This window comes from Ictidomys tridecemlineatus, chromosome 9 (assembly GCF_052094955.1).
Source record: "Ictidomys tridecemlineatus isolate mIctTri1 chromosome 9, mIctTri1.hap1, whole genome shotgun sequence".
NCBI classification, from domain to species: Eukaryota; Metazoa; Chordata; class Mammalia; order Rodentia; family Sciuridae; genus Ictidomys; species Ictidomys tridecemlineatus.
In genome coordinates this window covers 83,154,871-83,173,699 of record NC_135485.1, presented here as the reverse complement: position 1 = coordinate 83,173,699, position 18,829 = coordinate 83,154,871, and positions in this window count along the sequence as shown.

The following is an 18,829-nucleotide window of genomic DNA, read 5'->3' as shown; positions in this document are numbered from 1 at the left end:
TATTATTTAGAGCTATCAATTTTATGGGCTTTACCTCATCACTTTCTGCTTTTATTCTTATTATTTCTACATTGTATTATTTATTTTGGTGTGCTTTATTCTTAATTTTCCAGTTTGATTTTTGGTTGGAGATTTAATGCACTTATTTTAACCTTTAATTTTTTCTGATTTTTTTTTGTACTAGGGATTTAACTCAGGGGTACTTAACCACTAAGCCACATCCCCAGCCCTTTTTTATATTTTATTTAGAAACAAGGTCTCCCTGAGTTGCTTAGCACCTTGCTATTGCTGAGGCTGGCTTTGAACTCATGATCCTCCTGCCTCAGCCTCCCAAGTCATTGAGATTATAGGCGTGCACCACTGTGCCATGCCCAACTATGATTTTAAGGTTTTATTTTCAATATTTCCCAGAAGGTCCGCTATATAGTATTTCCATTTTCATCATTTAAAAAGATAATTCTATAATATTGGGTTTTATTTCCCCTCTCACCTATAAGTTGTTTCATACAAGCTTTTAAATTTCCAGAAATAAAAGCTCTTTTGTGTTTTCGATTATTACTAATATATAGCTTTATTGCATGGTGATTTTGAGTGTTATTAACACTTCCTTATGAAAATGAATGACATATATTTGTTGACCTACTATATGATTGATTTTTTAAAAACTTTTAGCTAGTTTGAGTAATTTTATTCTCCATTTTTTATGGTATGATATACATGTGATGTACCAATTAATTGTGTTGTACAGTTTTTCTGTATATTTGATATATTGTATTCCTGTGTCATGAGTAATATGTTTAAAATATCCTATTATTAGTATAGTATTTATTTGTCTCCCATTTTCTTTTTCTTAAAGGTGGATCTTATGTTATTTTAACTATAAGTATTCCTGAAAGTTTTATTTATATTATAAAGTACAGCCTTCAGAAGTAAAATGTGTCCTCCTTTGTCACTGTTGAGTGTTGTTGGTGGGGGTGGCAGTTGGGATCAGGTACCAGGGATTAAACTCAGGGGGCATTCAACCACTGAGCCACATCCCCAGCTCAATTTTTGTATTTTATTAGAGACAGAGTCTCACTGAATTACTTAGCACCTGGCCTTTGCTGAGGCTGGCCTTGTACCTGTCTCAGCCTTCCGAGTTGCTGGGATTACAGGTGTGTGCCCACAGCCCCCAGACTGTTGAGTGGTTTTTTACTTGAATTCTACTTGACCCCACACCAGCAGGAAAGGCAAGGGGGACTTTATTACTAATCACAGTGAAGGTTCCAGCTCCCAAGTGATCTTTATTGACACTGCAGTGGTGTGGAACCTCAGTTACACCTGGCATGGATTAAGTCCCAGATCTCCACACAGCCTTTTCTTTTCTTTTTTTTTTCCTGGGGGCAGGAGAGCAGGAATTGTGGATATCATGAATTGAATTCAGGGCCATTTGACCACTGAGTGACATCCCAATCCATATTTTGTATTTTATTTAGAGACAGGGTCTTACTAAATTGTTTAGCACCTCGCCTCTGCTGAGGCTGGCTTTGAACTCTTTATCTTATTGTTTTAGCCATCTGAGCTGCTGGATTACAGGCAGGCACCACTGCTTTGGCCATTCAGCCTTTTCTCACATGACACTGCCTTTGTAAACCAAAGCTTGGTCCTCGTCCAACACGCCAATCCAAGGAAGACACGGTCTTGAGGAAAAGGAAAAGAAAGGTTTATTTCTTTGCTAGCAAAGGAGAAACATGGACTCCTGTCCCAAAGGCTGATATTCTTTCTACCCATCACCAGAACAGGGGTGGTTTTAAAAGAGGTGATTCAGAGAAAATGGAATTAAGGAGGGTAGATCAGGAAGAAGTTCATGGAAAAGAAGATCAGGGAGAAGGTTAGGAAAAAGAAGATTGGGAAAAAGAAAAAAAGAACAGTCAAATCATCAAGTGAACCCTTTAAGTTTGAGGGTGTAAAGAAAGAAACAAAAGAAGGAAATAAAGAGTGGAGAGGCAGCTCAACAGCGACAAGGGTTTACTCAAGACAAACCCATGGAGGGGGCCAGTAGAGACAGAAACCCATCGTTCCCTTACAACCTGGGGTAGATGTCTGTGAGTAAGGCAGGGGAATTTTTGTGGTTAGGCCATTGCTAGAGGTCGTCAGTGAAGGGCAGAGACACTTTTTTTTTTCTTTTTCCAGAGTATGTGGTAAGCGCATCACAGTCATTGTCTAAAAGTATTTGTGTCTTGCTTGGCTGGCACTTTTCTGGTTATTTGGCTCAAGAGAGCAGGCCATTGTGAGGCTTTATAAATATTGGCAAGTTAATATTTATTTCCAGCTCCTCCATACAAAATCTCACGTGTAACTTGGGACATAATGCATCCTTCTTTTGGAGAGCCTGGAACTCCAATACTGTCTGGGATATATGAAGCAAAGAACAAAATCCAGGGAATTCATTACTATGTTGGTCCTTGTGTCCCAAAATTCCTAACCAATCCACCTCCGTCTCCACCTTCCAAAGTCTTCTAATGTCTCTTTGTATACTATGCCCAGGAGGGTAAGCCTTACTTATCAGGAAAAAGTGAGAAACTTAACTAATTTTAAAAAAATAATAATTCTTGGGCTTGGGATGTGGCTCAAGCGGTAGTGCGCTTGCCTGGTGTGCATGCGGCCCGGGTTTGATCCTCAGCACCACATACCAACAAAGATGTTGTGTCCGCCGAAAACTGAAAAATAAATATTAAAAAATTATATCTCTCTCAAAAAAAATTCTTAGTTGTAGATGGACACAATATCTTTATTTACTTTTATGTGGTGCTGAGGATCAAACCCAGTGTCTCACATGTGCAAAGCAAGAGCTCTACCACTGAGCTACAGCCCCAGCCCAAGAAACTTATCTAATTTATGCTATCTTTCCTGGCAATACAGCCCCCATACCAGTTCTCTATTGTAATAAATAGGTTCATCATAAACCTACATAGTTAGTTTTAAAAATATAAATATTTGGTGTGGCATGGTGGCACATGCCTATAATACCAGCTGCTCCGAAGGCTGAGGCAGGAGGATCCTAAGTTCAAAGCCAGCCTCAGCTAAAAGTGAGGCACTAAGCAACTCAGTGAAATCCAGACTCTAATAAAATACAAAATAGGGATAAATAAAATAGGATTAATAAAATACAAAATAGGGATGAAAATGTGGCTCAGTGATTGAGTGTGAAAAACCAGCCTCTACCTCAGAGCAAATCCTGTCAAAGAAAGGGACATCACCTTTGTCCTTGGAAAGACCCACAGAGCACTCCTAGGCACATTCCCACCTGCTAAATTGTTTATCTACAAATAACAGGAGAGATCTGCTGCACCAGGTGTCCTTGACTCAGTCAGGCTAGGTGGGGATCCATAGCAGCCCCCTAGCAACCACCAATCAGCATGAGACAGGGAAATACCTGGGATGCCAGATGACCCTCCCAGTAGTTTATGGTGGTTGATAACAAGTTGGGAAACCATGAAGTTCAGCATGTACACCCCTTAAACCAATCAGTTCAAACAAATCTCCCGCTTGTATTAACCAATCACCCCTCTCCAACTTGTTCCCGCCAGTGAATGTGCTAATCATGTTTTAGAGTTGTTATTTGATTTTCCTGTGGTGTGTGATAATTTGCTAAGAGATGCTGTGATGTATGTGGGGATCCCTGCCTTCTCCAAAAAATGTATAAAACTGCTGCAAACCCTGGGCTGGGGCCTCTTAGCATCACCAGTTGCTGTGTGTGCGTGCAGAGGACCGAACTAGCTTATAAACACCTCTTTGCTGTTTACATGGATCTTGGTCTCTGGTGGTCTTTTGAGGATCCTGAATTCGAGCATAACAAGTGCCCCTGAGTTCAATCCTTGTTACCTCCCCCCAAAAAGCCAAATATATAAATATCTGAAGTTAGATATTTGTTCTCTTTATTCATCGAATATTGAGCATTTTTTTTTCCCTTTGGTTCTGGGGAATAAATCCAGGGGTGCTTAAAAACTAAACCACATCCACAGTCCTTTTTGTATTGAAAGACCCTAGCCCAGTTAGCCCAGTTACCTAAGGCCAAGATGTAAAACCAAGATATCAGGCACACCATAAACAGGTTCAGGCACCAGGCATGCTTTCCAGACAACCAGTTGAGAAAGAACAGAGCACCCACATCCTGGGACATGCATGAATAAACCGGAACAGATAAGCAACGGAATGTAAACCTGTGGGTTTTCCGGAAACATAAAGTGAAAAAAAAAAAAAAACAGCCTTACCCCCTAGGTAACCCATATGCTAGATTTAAAGAAACCAATAAGAAACCGGTTGCTTCCTGCACGCGCGAAACCTGTCCTAAACCCTATAAAAATCTCTGTATCCCCAAGCCCGGTGTGCCAGTTCACCAAAGCTCCGGCTGAGGTTCTGCTGGGCACCCGCAGGCACCTGTGTCTCAATAAACCACCTCTTGCTTTTGCAGCCAGTGTTTCCTGTGATTCTCTTTGGACAGGGAAATGGAGGGTCTTTCATTGGAGGTTCCACCAAGATCCCCTCCCCCTCCCCGTCCCGAGCCCTGCCCGAGGACCACCCGGCATCACTGGGAGGTAAGCTGGCCAGCTCATGTCGTGTTTGTCGTGTCGTCTGGTGTCACTCCTATGTTTGTAACCCTTGACTGATATTCTGTTTCCATTGTTCTGTTTGTGCGCTGCATCCGTACGATTACGCGTAGTCGCTCTGTATTCTGGGCAGCTTGAGAAGGAGTTGACAAACTCAGACTTCTCCCCTGCCACCCTGGGAGACGTCCCAGGGATCAGAGGGGTCCATTTTTTCCGCTGGGCCCCCAGTGTTTCCGAGGGATACACTGTTCTTGTGGGCAACAGCAGGGCTTCTGCTCCACCTAAGCCATCTGATATCTGATACTTTCGGTTTGTGCCGAAGCCGCGCAGCATTCTTTCTATTCGGTCTGATTGTTGTGTTATTGTTTCTGTCTCTGTATTCTATCTCCTCATCTAAAACTAACATGGAGCAATCAATCACAACCCCTTTGAGTCTCTCCCTCGACCATTGGCAAGACATCCGAAATCGAGCAGATAACCTCTTGGTAGAGGTCAAAAAGAAGAAATGGAGGTTCAAAACCTGGAGAGATTTTTTTCTTATCTGGTCTGTTTTAAAGGTTATTATAGATTGTTTCTTGGGGATAATCTAGGCTAAATGTGTGTCTAAAAGATGTTTCATTGTAACATCTGGTATCTAAATGAGTTTGAAGCATTGCATAATCTTGTAGTTAAAAGTTAGGTTTAGGTAATTGTTTAGTTTGTAATTTCAGATAATTCATGCCAGAGAACTTAAATACTTAGGATAAAAAATTAAAAGAACTCTACTTCCAATTTGGCAAGTAACTCCCAATCATTCAGTTTTATTTTTTCATCAATTGTTGACCTGGGTAGCCTAAGGAGATTTCACTAGGTATACCAGTGCATTGATTTGGGCAAGGATAATGAATTATAATTTGGTATCTGTTTCTCTCAGTGTGTAAGATTTAGCAAAGAAGTGTTGAATTAAAACGATGGTCTGGCTTATTGAAATGGCATTAATTAGCAACAGTCTTGGGAATTTTCAAAGCTTAATTTTAGATATAAATGGTAGTGTGTGGATTTTTTCCAGGTGATTTAATGTAACTTAATACTACTTTAGGAACTTCAGAACAAAGAAAGTAGCTTAATGATCCTGAAGGAACTTCTTCTGATGGTGGCCTTTGCATTATCAAGAAAGATCCTATTTTCAGTTTTGTGTGAGCAAGTTTTTCTAGCGTAGGAAGATAAATTGTGACTTATGGTTAAAATGCCTTAGGCATGAAGTTTCTGCTCAGAATTCTGGTTTTCCCAGATCCTTCCAGACCTCAGCCAGGACTTAAGTTGATATGCAAATAGAAGAAGCCTGGGGCTCAATAGGAGACAGATCTGAGGCCCAAGAAAAAAAAAGAGTAAAGGTGTCTTTTACCTGAACTCAAACTAGATTAAACCAAAGAGTAAATTATATGGCATTTACTAATTACTGGCCAGTCAATTTTTTTAGGACTTTTGCTTTTTTCTTAGATTCTGTATTTTTTTCTTTGAGCTCATGATTTTGTTCCTACAGACAAGTTAATGTTTTTCTGATAAGTTCTATTTTTGATGAACTGGAGTTTTTTTTTTTAACATTGCAATGAGATTTCACCTGAGGAAGCTGCAAGGCCTTCACCATTGTGTTATGTGTTACACTTGTGTTACGTGTTGTATGTCAGTATGTCTGTATGTGTATATGTCCATATATCCTGCAGTGATATGACAATTGACAGATGAGGAGCGCTCATGAAAAATTTAAAAATGGATCCAAATATCTTTGATTCATGTGATTAAAATGGTTCAATTTAAATTAGGTAAACAGATGAAAGTAAAGATGTCTTTGAAATTAAGCTTATAAGTTTTTCTAGGTGTTCAAAAAGGCCCTAATAAAATGTTGATGTCTATGAAATAATCTGCTTAGATTCAAAGGTTTACAGGTATCGTTTCAAAATGTGAACAGAAGGAGGTTAACAGATAAAAAAGAGAAACTAGAAGGTTCTAGGTATGGATTTAATAGAGGGAAAATGTGTTTCTGGATAGGAGTTTAAGTAATTTAGAGGGTTTAAGTAAGTGATAAAGAAGGTCTGTGCAAGTTGGTTATAAGTGTAACCAACAAGATTATTGAGAAAGTAATCTTAAAAAAATCAAACAGCTGGTTTAACAAGTGCTGTTGTTTTAAAAAATTGTGCTATGTTATTTCTTTAAAAGCTAAACTTGGTTAACATAAAATCATCAATGTAATTATGGTGTTATTAATGTGTTCATATCTTCTAGGTATACAAGTCTGTAAGGTAGAATCTTTAGAAAGAGCATTATATCAACCTGGTGTTCTAAAACTGTATGGTAATTTTAGGCTTAAAAGAAAAACATGTTGGAAATTCATTTATATTATTTGTATTCTATAACTGTACTTATTATCAATAAGTTATGTAAAAGTTTCATGTTAATTTTTACACTGAGATACAATTTAAATGTAATTTTAAGTTAATGAGAGCCTAATCTGTGTAAAGGTTTTATTGCAAAACACAAAAGTACTTTACTACTTCTCTACAAAAAGTTAAAAGCTTTCAGCTTTTCTTTAATTCATGTTTTAGGTGTAATATTATATTGTGTTAGCTAATATTCATGTAAATTTGAGCAACAATTTATGTAGGCTTTGTAAAATGATGTCTAAAAAGCAAAGATCAGCTTCAGAATTTAATACTTATGATGAGCCCCGCCTTACTTGAGATAAGGCTCTATGTCCCATCTCTTGTGAAAGTGACTATGAAAGAAGTAGGCCAGATTTCAGTGCATTTAAGGTTGTGTCCAAAAGTTGTTTTTTGTCACGATTGCCAGGACCTCAAACAGGGGATTATAATGTATAACTCTACCAGAATTCAAGGTAGCTATTACATAAACTAAATATGTTTTTATCCTAGTTAGTTTTGTTTTGTAGTTTGCTTTTAGATGGTCTAAGGATTGCCTGTTAATGTTTTGAAGAGGTACTGCTTTAAGAACTCACAACCTGGGTTAATTTAAGATAATGAGTTATCACCTACAGGAGAGAGATAAACATTAAAGTCCAGTACTCTTAGTATAAGGCTGTTGAAACTTATTTGCTAGATGTTTAAGATTAAGTTTTAAAATTAAAGTTAAATTCAAAGGGCCAAGAAAACCAATATTTGGCTCTTGCCCTCTGAGTCAGTCTGAATCAGGGGATAGGGGACTTCTCCAAAGAGCTCTGCAACTCTAGGCCACATAACCTCCTGATCAGGGAGATTAATGAGACCACTGGAGGACAGAAAGCCAGTCAGTGCATTTGCTGTAAAGAGGAGGGTCATCAGAGAAGGGAGACATCCCTGATGCTTCTGAGGGAAGCCACATGGTCAAGCAAGGCCTGGACCCATCCTAGCGCAAATGGCACTAGCAGAACTGAGAAGCTGCTGTGAAGGTCCCGAGGACTCCCAGAGTAACTCAGCTGACTGTTAACAATAGATGGAAACAAAGTCAGTTTGACTTGCTTCATCTTAAACACTTAGCAAAGACAGTCAAAGCCAAAACACCTATTGCTGGGCATTTTAAATGATAACAATAGTTAAATGTAACCTCCAACAATAAGTAAACTGGAAGCTGCAAAAGAGACTCTTAGGTAGGAATGCCTGATAACTATCAAAAGGAACTGCCAGAGTAGTTTTTAGTTTAAGGCCCACAGATATTCCTAACCTACACATGTAGGCTTGGTGTTTGCTAGTATGGTTATCCAGCCCTAAGTAACAGAATTAGATTTCTCTATTAGACACAGGTCATACTAGTAAAAGGATTTTGCAAGATCAGATGATATTAAATTATTAAACTGTGTCTTAAGGGGAAGGACATCTGTAACCCTAAAAGTTAAATGTTAAGTTTACAATTCTGGTAACTGGGGATGTTAAAGCCTGGTGAGGGAACTTATGTACAGTGACATGTTCCAGCTGCTGCAACACTTATTCAGTACTCATGGTTTTTGTTTCTCTCATAGAAGTACCCATCCCCAGATGACAACCTGTTTTTCCCCAACCAGACCTCAAATGGAACTGACTTCTAAAAGGGAACTCACGTCCCCCATGTCGTCGTCCCCCCCCCGTCATCGAGCCCCCTCATGTTCCACACCCCTTTTCAGCCTGAAGCAGCCAGAACAAGCCATCACCCCTTCTCACCCCTTCTCCTTACAGCAATAAAGTTTCTAAAATTAGGGGAAATAAAGCCAGAAATGGTTAGGCAGTGTAGATAGGTAAATCAAGTCAGGTTGGATCTAGGAGGCCAATTTTAAGTAAGTTTGGGAAATTAAAGACTGTCCCCTGTGGATTACTGTTTACCAAGATGTAGAGCCTGCCCAAATAGGCCCACAACTGAGGGAACCATGATTGGTTTCCAAGTTTCCAGACAAAGGGGTATTGAAAGACCCTAGCCCAGTTAGCCCAGTTACCTAAGGCCAAGATGTAAAACCAAGATACCAGGCACACCATAAACAGGTTCAGGCGCCAGGCATGCTTTCCAGACAACCGGTTGAGAAAGAACAGAGCACCCACATCCTGGGACATGCATGAATAAACCGGAACAGATAAGCAACGGAATGTAAACCTGTGGGTTTTCCGGAAACATAAAGTGAAAAAAAAAAAAAAAACCTTACCCCCTAGGTAACCTATATGCTAGATTTAAAGAAACCAATAAGAAACTGGTTGCTTCCCACACGTGCGAAACCTGTCCTAAACCTTATAAAAATCTCTGTATCCCCAAACCCGGTGTGCCAGTTCACCAAAGCTCCAGCTGAGGTTCTGCTGGGCACCCGCAGGTGCCTATGTCTTAATAAACCACCTCTTGCTTTTGCAGCCAGTGTTTCCTGTGATTCTCCTTGGACAGGGAAACGGAGGGTCTTTCAGTATTTTATTTAAAGACAGGTTCTCACTGAGTTGCTTAGGGTTTCACTAAATTACTGAGGCTGGATTTGAACTCATGATCCTCCTGAGCCAGTGGGATTACATGAGGGCACCACCATGCCTGGTGAATATTGAGCTCTTAAAAATAGAATAATAGTGACCCGTTATTAAGTATTTTGTGTTTGTCAAACACTGTGTTAAGAACTTTAAAAATAATATTTTTAATCTGGATAGGGAATCTGTAGGGCAGAGATTATTATCCTTACTTTACATTTAAGGAAACTGAGGCTCACAACAGCTTTTCCCCTTCCTTAGTCTTATCTTCCATAGAGAGCAAATGGTGGCATTTGGGGGTCAGAATCTAAAGTCATTTTTATTTAGTATCTCTGTAATTGCCTTTAGGAAATCATAGTCTAGTGGATACAGATATGCATATAAACTGGCTTGACAGTTCCATTGAAATATAAAGCTTAACTGTGTTAGTAGCTCTCACCTTAATACTTGACAATCTTACAAAGTGTTAGTGCAATTACAGTCATGTTGTGATTAATTTCTTTCTTGGCGCTTTCCTTCACATACTCTGGGCCTGTTCATATTCACAGCCAATCCTGACTAAGGAAAGGGGTATAAAGCACCTCCTCTGTTTTAATGTCCAATGGGGATTAGAATAGTCCAACTCATGCTTGCAATTGTTCCTGACATTTAGGTTCTTATCCCCAATGCTCATTCAACAACAAGGACATAATTTTCAGGAAAAAAAGTAAACTAAGTTTTATTGCTTTGATAGCAAAGGAGAAAAACAGGAAACTTCTATCCCAAAGGCTGTGATTCTGCCTATTAGCAGAAAAAGAGGGATTTTTAAAGAGAGATTCAAAGGCTACATTCCAGGTGTGCCTGTTGGGTGGTAATTCATGTGTTAATTTGGGAGATATCTTAGGTCTTCTGGAGTCAACCTCCAAATTTGCATTTCTCCATTCCTAGGATGGGTGTATATGCTTAAGGACAGATAACTATCTAGGATAGGGAGGAAAGGAAATCCTGTTTCCTCTGAGATTAGGGAAAGAAAGGTTGGGGAGTGGAGAGATTGATGAAGGGGAGGGAGAGAGGAAGAGAAATAAACACATCCGTTTTAAAAATAAGTCGCTCAGGCAGAGAAGCAAGGGCTATTCAAAGCATAAAGTGAACATGTTACAGGATCTAAGGGCCCATCATGGATACGGGGCTCCTTCATGCTCTCCTGCTGTTCTCCAATCAGATTTCTCCATTGTGAGCTAAAGGCTCATTAAATATTGCCAGGCAAGCCCCACTTGCATACCAGGCTCCCTGGTTTCAGATTCCCAATTCTTGAGCCTTGTGGCACAATATCCTAAGGTGGCATGAATGATAATTCCTGTGAATGACAATTCCTGTGAATGATAATCGCCAATCTTTCTTGCCAGACTTTCTTCTCTCAGAGCTCTGTCTGCTTTGTTTCTACTCCTTGTGGGCAGATGTCCTAGAAAGAGGCTTTCTTGTGCCTTGAGGCACCGTGAACATTTCTGACACAGACATTGTTCAAAGCCTGCTCCTCAAAAATGTCCTAATCACACCCAGGCTCTCCAAAAGAAGGATGCAGATATCCCAGATTACATGTGAGATTTTTGTATGGAGGAGCTGGAAATAAATATTAACTTGGCAATATTTATAAGTGTTTTTGAAAGAAGAAAAACAAAATTTTATCCTTCCCCATAATTTAATACATCAAATGATACAGGCACATGTCGAAGATGATATAAAGTGTCCTGAAGGAGAAGAGAAGTTGTACTGTAAGGGTCCAGTGGAGCATTGGAGAAAGAAACCACACAAGAGACTGGTTCCATGCAATTGGCAAAAGGGGATTTATTGGGGATCCATTCCAGCATGCTGGAGCCCCGTGCTCACTCAAGAAGGGAGAGCAGCCTGGAGCCCAGAGTAGAGGTCAAGCAGAGTTTAAGTACATTTTCTGGAGAGGTCGGTGGGCTTTGCATACATCAGAACAAATCATCATGAGGCACGGGAAAATTGAACAACAACTCTGAGACGTGATTGGCACATTCATTGGTGGGAACAGTTTGGGTGGGGGTGATTGGTCATTCCTAAGCGGGTTACACATTCAAACTGATTGGGTCGGGCCCTGTGACGAACTGCACAGGGCCCTAGGGAAATGGCCAGTAGAGCCTTGTTTTAACTATCTCAGGAATCTGGGTGTAACAGAGGAACTCAATAATACCTAATTTTTTACATTTTTGCTTTCCAGCTTAGAAACTTTACCCTTTCAGTACCACATGAAGGGTCTAGCACTGGCCTTCTAACTCAATGGAATCAGTGTCAAGTTGTAACCGAGGTCCACTTTATGTTTTGAATATAATCTTGCTGCTCAGTCACTGCCATTTATTTTTTAAATAGATATTTCTTTCTCTTCCTCTCTCCCTGCTCCTCCCTAATCTCTCCCCCTCCCTAGTCTCTGGGGAAACAGGATTCCCTTTCCTCCCCATCCTAGGCAGAATTTTCTGTTCTTGAGCACACACCCACCACAGAAATGAAGTCATTCAAACCTTGGGGATGGCACCAAAAGACCTCAGAAATGACTATTTCCCAAATGAATAGGTGAATTACAACTCCATACAGAGAACCTGTGGAAGGTAGCCTCTGAGTCACCACTTTCAAAATTCCGTGCTCCTACTGATGGGCAGAATTGGCCTTTGGGACAGGAGTCCCTGTGTTTCTCTTTTGCTTAGCAAAGCAATTAATCTTCTTCTTCTTTTTTCTTTTTCTCTCAAAACCATGTTTTTGGTATTGGCTTGGTATCAGGAACAAGGACTGAGCTTTCCGCAACAAAGTCTTTAGGTATACTAAGAAGTAAGTGATTGATGAAATATGTGATTTTAAGTGGTAGTGAGAAACTGATCTGACTCCATTTTTGAGAAACCAGCTTCTACCTCAAGGCCTGTCCAGAGGGAAGGGACGTGACCCTTATCCTTGGAAAAACCCACAGAGCGCTCCTAGGTACATACCCAACCTGCTGAGTTGTTTAACTGGAGGGATCTGTGGTGCCAGGTGTCCCTGACTCAGTTACACTAGGTGAGGACCCATAGCAACCCCCTAGCAAACTCCAATCAGCATGAGACAGGGAAAATCTCTGAAATGCCAGGTGACCCTCCCAGTAGTTTTGGTGATTGATAATATGATTAGGCAACCCTGCAGTTTAGCATATACACTCTTGCCCCTCGTGGTCTAAACCAATCAGTTCAAATGTATCTACCACTTGAACTAACTGGTCACCCTTACCCAACTTGTTCCTGCCAGTGAATCTGCTAATCAATATTAAGAATTGTTGTTTGATTTTCCCATGGTATGAAATGATTTGCTGTGTGATGTTGTATGCATAGAGTATCCAAAAAAACCTATAAATCCTCACAGAACTAAGGGTCAGGACTCACTCCCTGGGACTGCTGCGACGGAAATGGTTGTGAGTCCAGGCTCAAGCTTGCAATAAAGACTCTTGTGTGATTGCATTGGATTTGGCTCCTGGAGGTCTATTGGGGTCCCATGAATCTGGCATTACAGTAGAATATAAAAATTTGTAGGAAAGTCAGGACTTCTAATGAAACTGTACAGGTGTTTGGAGATTATATGACATAGCCAGGCATGGTGGCACAGGCCTGTAATCCAAGCGGCTCCAGAGGCTGAGGCAGAAGGATCAGGAGTACAAAGGGAGCCTCAGCAATTGTGAGGCACTAAGTGATTCAGACTCAGTGAGACCCAGTGTCTAAATAAAATACAAAATAGGGCTGAAGATGTGTCCCAGTGGTTGAATGCCTCTGAGTTCAATCCCCAGTATCAAAAATAAATAAGTAGAAAAAGATAGATAGATAGATAGATAGATAGATAGATAGATAGATAGATAGATAGATAGAATTAAAAACTGAAGATTATATAACATAAAATCACTTTAAAAAGAGTTAAAAATTGGACATTGCCAGGCGTGGTGGCGAATGCCTGTAATCCCAGATGCTCAGAAGGCTGAGATGGGAGGATTTCAAATTCAAAGCAGCCTAAGCAACTTGATGAGGCCCTAAGGAACTTATTGAGACTCTGTCTCAAATATTCAATAAAAATAATGGGGATGTGGCTTAGTGGTTAAGGGCCCCTGGGTTCAATCCCTAGTACAAAAAAAGAAAAAAAAAAAAGAAAACAAAGTCAGCTTAAAGATTATTTGCATAATGCTTTTAACAAAAATTAATTTGTTCTAACTTTGCAATCTTGTTTATAGTAATGAATGGCTCTCAGCAGTATGTTATCGACAGGCGCATATATATGTGTGTGTGTATAATATATATATATATATGTATATATATACATATATATTATACACATATATATATATATATATTACATTATATGTATATATTCTTTATGTAGATATATCATTTTAAAAGCAATTGAGAAAAAAGTTGCTTTTTCCAAGAGTCTTGTAGAGTAAAAGAAGACATAAAAAATGTATATCTGAAATGTTACTACCACCATTAAATTTTTGTTGTTATAATAATTATTTCAATTTTATAGAAAATATTTTCATCTTTAGCCAAATTTAAAAAATTGGAAACTATAACTGAAAGGGTAAAGTTTCTAAGCTGGAAGGCTTGAATTAAAATGTAAAAGATTAGGTATTATTGAGTTCCTCTGTTACACCCAGATTCCTGAGATAGTTAAGACAACACCCTACTAGCCATTTAGCCTAGGGCCCTGTGCAGTTTGTCACAGGGCCTGAACCAATCAGTTTGAATGTGTACCCCATCCCTTAGGAATGACCAATCACCTCCGCCCAACCTGTTCCCGCCAATGAATGTGCCAATCACGTCTCAGAGTTGTTGTTCAATTTCCCCGCGCCTCATGATGATTTGTTCTGATGTATGCAAAGCCCACCGACCTCTCCAAAAAGTGTTCTTAAGCTCTGCTTGACCTTTGCTCGGGGCTCTGGTCTGCTCTCCCTTCTTGAGTAAGCACGGAGCCCCAGCGCGCTGGAATGGATCCCCAATAAATATCCCCTTTTGCCAATTTCATGGAGTCAGTCTCTTGGGTGGTCTCTCCCTCCGATGTTTCACTAGACCCTTACATAACATGTTATTTTGCAAATGAAGAATTTCAGAAAGTTCTTTTTAACCAATTTTCTAAAGTTATTTAAATCCAACATCTTTCAATTAATTTGCTAAAACAATTGATTGACATTGGAGAAGACAAATGTTTTATCTAAGCTTCAATAAAAACCCTTGCATTGTTGATGAGCATAGTTTGAAAAACACACATCATGATTTAGTAAGGGCCTCAATGAAAGTTTTCTGAAATTGTGAAATGGCAATTTTGTTTATGCAACTTTGTGAAATATCTTTTCTTGCTATACTATCCATTAGAAGCAAAACTTGAAGTTCAATTTAGAACAAAATAGCTTTAGTTCTTATTTAATTAATTTAGAATTACTCTAGCCTTCACAAAAATATTTTATTTACAGGGCTCTCACAGAAATCTGATATTAACTGGTATTTTAATGAGAAGAAAATATTTGGTATTGTTCGTAAATTGAGCAAAATGAAAAATAATAATTCTTTCTAAATTTTCTAAAGTTTTTAATGTTTGATAAGTTATAAACTTGCTATTGTGCATGCAGATTGTATAAGGAGTTTTAGCTCATCATTTTAACTCTTTGGAATGTGTGCTTAGGAAAATATGTTGTAAGACCAATACCTTTGACACTGTTGCTGCCTTCTACATTCTCTCTGAGACTAATCATACGCTGGAACTCCACACCAATGTGAAGAGGGGGCAAACAAGGACTGCTCACCACAAACTCAAAACTTAAAGCTAGGCCATTAACACAAACACACAAATATTCTCACATTGAACAAGTGCAAAAGAAGTTCTATTGACAATAATATTGAATCTAGGTGTTACTGAAAGCTCTGTTGTGGTCCCTGATGCCAATTCAGCTTTGAGAAAAAGGAAGAGGAAGGTTTGTTGATTTGCAATCCAAGGAGAAACAAGGGATCTCCTGTTCCTGAGGCTGTGATTCACCCCATCAGCAGGAACCTGAGGCTTATTTAAAAGTGTTCTCCATCTGAGTTGTAATTCACTTATTAATTTGAGAGAAAGTCATTTCTGAGATCTTCTGGTACCATCACCCAAGTACTTTTATCCAGTGGTAGGTGTGTGCTCAAGAGAAATCTGCCTAGGATGGGGAAGAAAGGTAATTCTATTTCCCCAGAGATTAGGGAGGGGGGAAGATTAGGGAGGATCAGGGAGAGAGGAAGAAAAAGAAATACGTCCATTTTAAAATAACTGTCAGGGGCAGAGCTGCAAAGGCTATATTTGAAGCATAAAGTAGACCAACATTACACACACACACACACACACACACACACTAATTACATTGTAGTGTAATTACAGTACACTAATTACAACTACAGCACCAGCAGAGTATTCACTAAGCAAGAAATGTTTTAAAATTTCTGTTTTACTATAAGTTTTTCTCTTTTACTATGACTTAGTTTTAATACATTAGCTATTCTAACATGAAATTTATTCATGGTAGATATATTCTCTAGTTTCTATTCGTATTCATTTTATTCTAATATTTTCTTTATCAATTTGTATACAGGAGCCCAGATTTTTTTTAAAATGAAAAACTCAAAAGGGTTGATGTTGAATGAAAAAATAAAAAAGATGCTGAATACTGGTTCACCATGGGAACCATCCGGAACACAAAAATGTACACAGATTTTCAAAACACCCTTTCAAATCTTCAGTGCCATTAAAGGTGAATTTCATAGGTTTTCCCTCTTTGTACATATGCATAAACTGAGAATAGAAGCTATTCCCAGTAAGGATGCTTCTATACATATATCAAAGGATTTTGATGACATTATAGTAACCAGTAGAGTGGAGCTGGGGCAGTGTATGATGATTTTAGAATCTCCAGACACTTACTTCCTATTATAAAATATTAATGAAACAGCTGACATGCTAACAAATAATAAAGGAGCATATCTTATAGGAAAGAAATTTTTTAGCAACGATTTCTACTCCAAATTGGGTTTTATGAAATCATAGTTATGGATATACCTATGTCGGCTTTTTGTTAGTTGAGTATTTAATTAAGAGATGCAAGGCTTTCATTGACAGACATCAATGTAGCCTCTTTCGAAAAGAAGGAAAAGAAAATAATATTTTCTTTTCCTTCTTTTCTTTTTTGGAAGCAGGGATAAAATGCTGGGGCACTTAACCACTGAGCCACACACCCCCACCCTTTTTATTTTTTATTATGAGACAAGTTCTCACTAAGTTGCTGAGGGCCTTTCTAAATTGCTGAGGTTGGCTTTGAACATGCGATTTTCTGCTTCAGCCTCCAGAGTTTGAGGGATCACAGTAAGCGCCACCACAACCAGCTTTACTTGAAATTCTTGATTGAAGAAGGAAATGCAGGGTATGGTATTTTTATCAGGAACGGAAAATAAAAATACCTGATTGTGATCAAAAACAGTTTTATCCACACAGGGTGCAGTAGCACAAATTTCAAGAAGCTGACTCCTAAGTAATGGGAGCTACAAAGGGCTGGAAAAAGTACTGCCACAGAGGGGTTTTTTTTCCTTTCTTTCTTTCTTTCCCTTTTGTTCTTCATGTCACTCTTTGCCCTTTGCCAGACCTCCAGGAATGGGGATGATGAGCTGAGTATTAAAAGTCGCCTACTGTCTGCTGTATACCAGGAAAGGACAACTTATCTCAGGTATATTCAAAACTATTCTGGATACTAATTCAGCACAGTTTCATCTATGCCCTGGTTGCTGTTGTTCCTCCTCCTCCTCCTCTTCCTCCTCCTCCTCCTCCTCCTCCTCCTCCTCCTCCTCCTCCTCCTCCTCCTCCTCCTCTTCCTACTACTACTACTACTACTACTCCTCTTCTTCTTCTTCTTCTTCTTCTTCTTCTTCTTCTTCTTCTTCTTCTTCTTCTTCTTCTTCTTCTTCTTCTTCTTCTTCTTCTTCTTCTTTTGTGTGTGTATGTGTATAAACAGGGCAATAAAGACCAGAAATTTTCACAGGGTTTCCTTTGTGGTGCTGGGTCTTGCCTAAGTTAGTTAGAATATTTTCTCTTTGTAAACAGGATGTGCATCTGAAAACAAAAAGGCAGAGGCATAAGTCTGGAGAACTCTCATCACACAGAGACACATGTGTCCAAAACATTATGTTTATATGAATCCAAATTGTTTTCTAAGGTTTGACTTCAAAGTTGACTTCATTAGCACAATGATCTGAGCACCAGAATTAAGTACGCACATATATTAAATAATAATATCTCCAGTGATTTTTGAAGGCGTTTTGATGGAGAAAAAATGGTTTCAACAAACAGTGCTAGAACAATTAGATATGAACATACAAATAAATAAATACACCTAAACCTTATGCATTTCACAAAACTTAATTCAAAATATGTCATGGAACAGAATGTAAAATACAAAATTGTAAAACATCAGAAAAAAAACATGGAGGATATGTATGTGAATTTGATGATGAAGTTTTAGCTACAACACAAAGAACAGAACCCAAAAAGAAGAAGAATTAAAAAAAAAAAAAAAGCAGTGCCACGCTTGGTGGTACACACCTGCAATCCCAGCAACTCTGTTGGATAAAGCAGGAGAATCTCAAGTTCAAAACCAGCCTGAACAATTCAGCGAGGCCATAAGGAACTTAGCAAGATCTCAAAATAAGAAATAAAAAAGGGCTGAAGATGTGGCTCAGTGGCTAAGCACCCCTGGATTCAATCCCTAGTACAAAAAAAAAGAAAAGAAACAGGAAGTTAGAATTAATTAAATGTAAAATTTCTGCTCTGAGAATGATTCTATTAAGAAGACAAAAGTCAAGTCACAGAGTAGGAAACACTATTTGCAAAACACACATGTGATAAGGACTTACACTCAAAGTATGTAGAAAAAAAATCTTAAAACTCAACAAGAAAAAAAAGAAAATTGAACAAAAGATTTGCATCAACTTAACAGTTAGTCAAAGATCACATACAGATGGCAAATAAGCATATAAAAGTGTTCAGCATCACTTGTCATTATGAAAATGCAAATTTAAAAAATGAGATACCAGGACACATCTATTTTGATGCCTAAAACCCAGAAAAACTGACAGTACCAATGCTGGCAAAGATGCAAAATACATAGGGATTTTCATTCATGACTGGAGCAAATGTAAAATTATACAGAATTCTTGGAAGACAGTAGGGCAGTGTCTTACAAAGAGAAAAAGTACTTTTGCCATATGGTCCGACAATAGCATTTCTAAG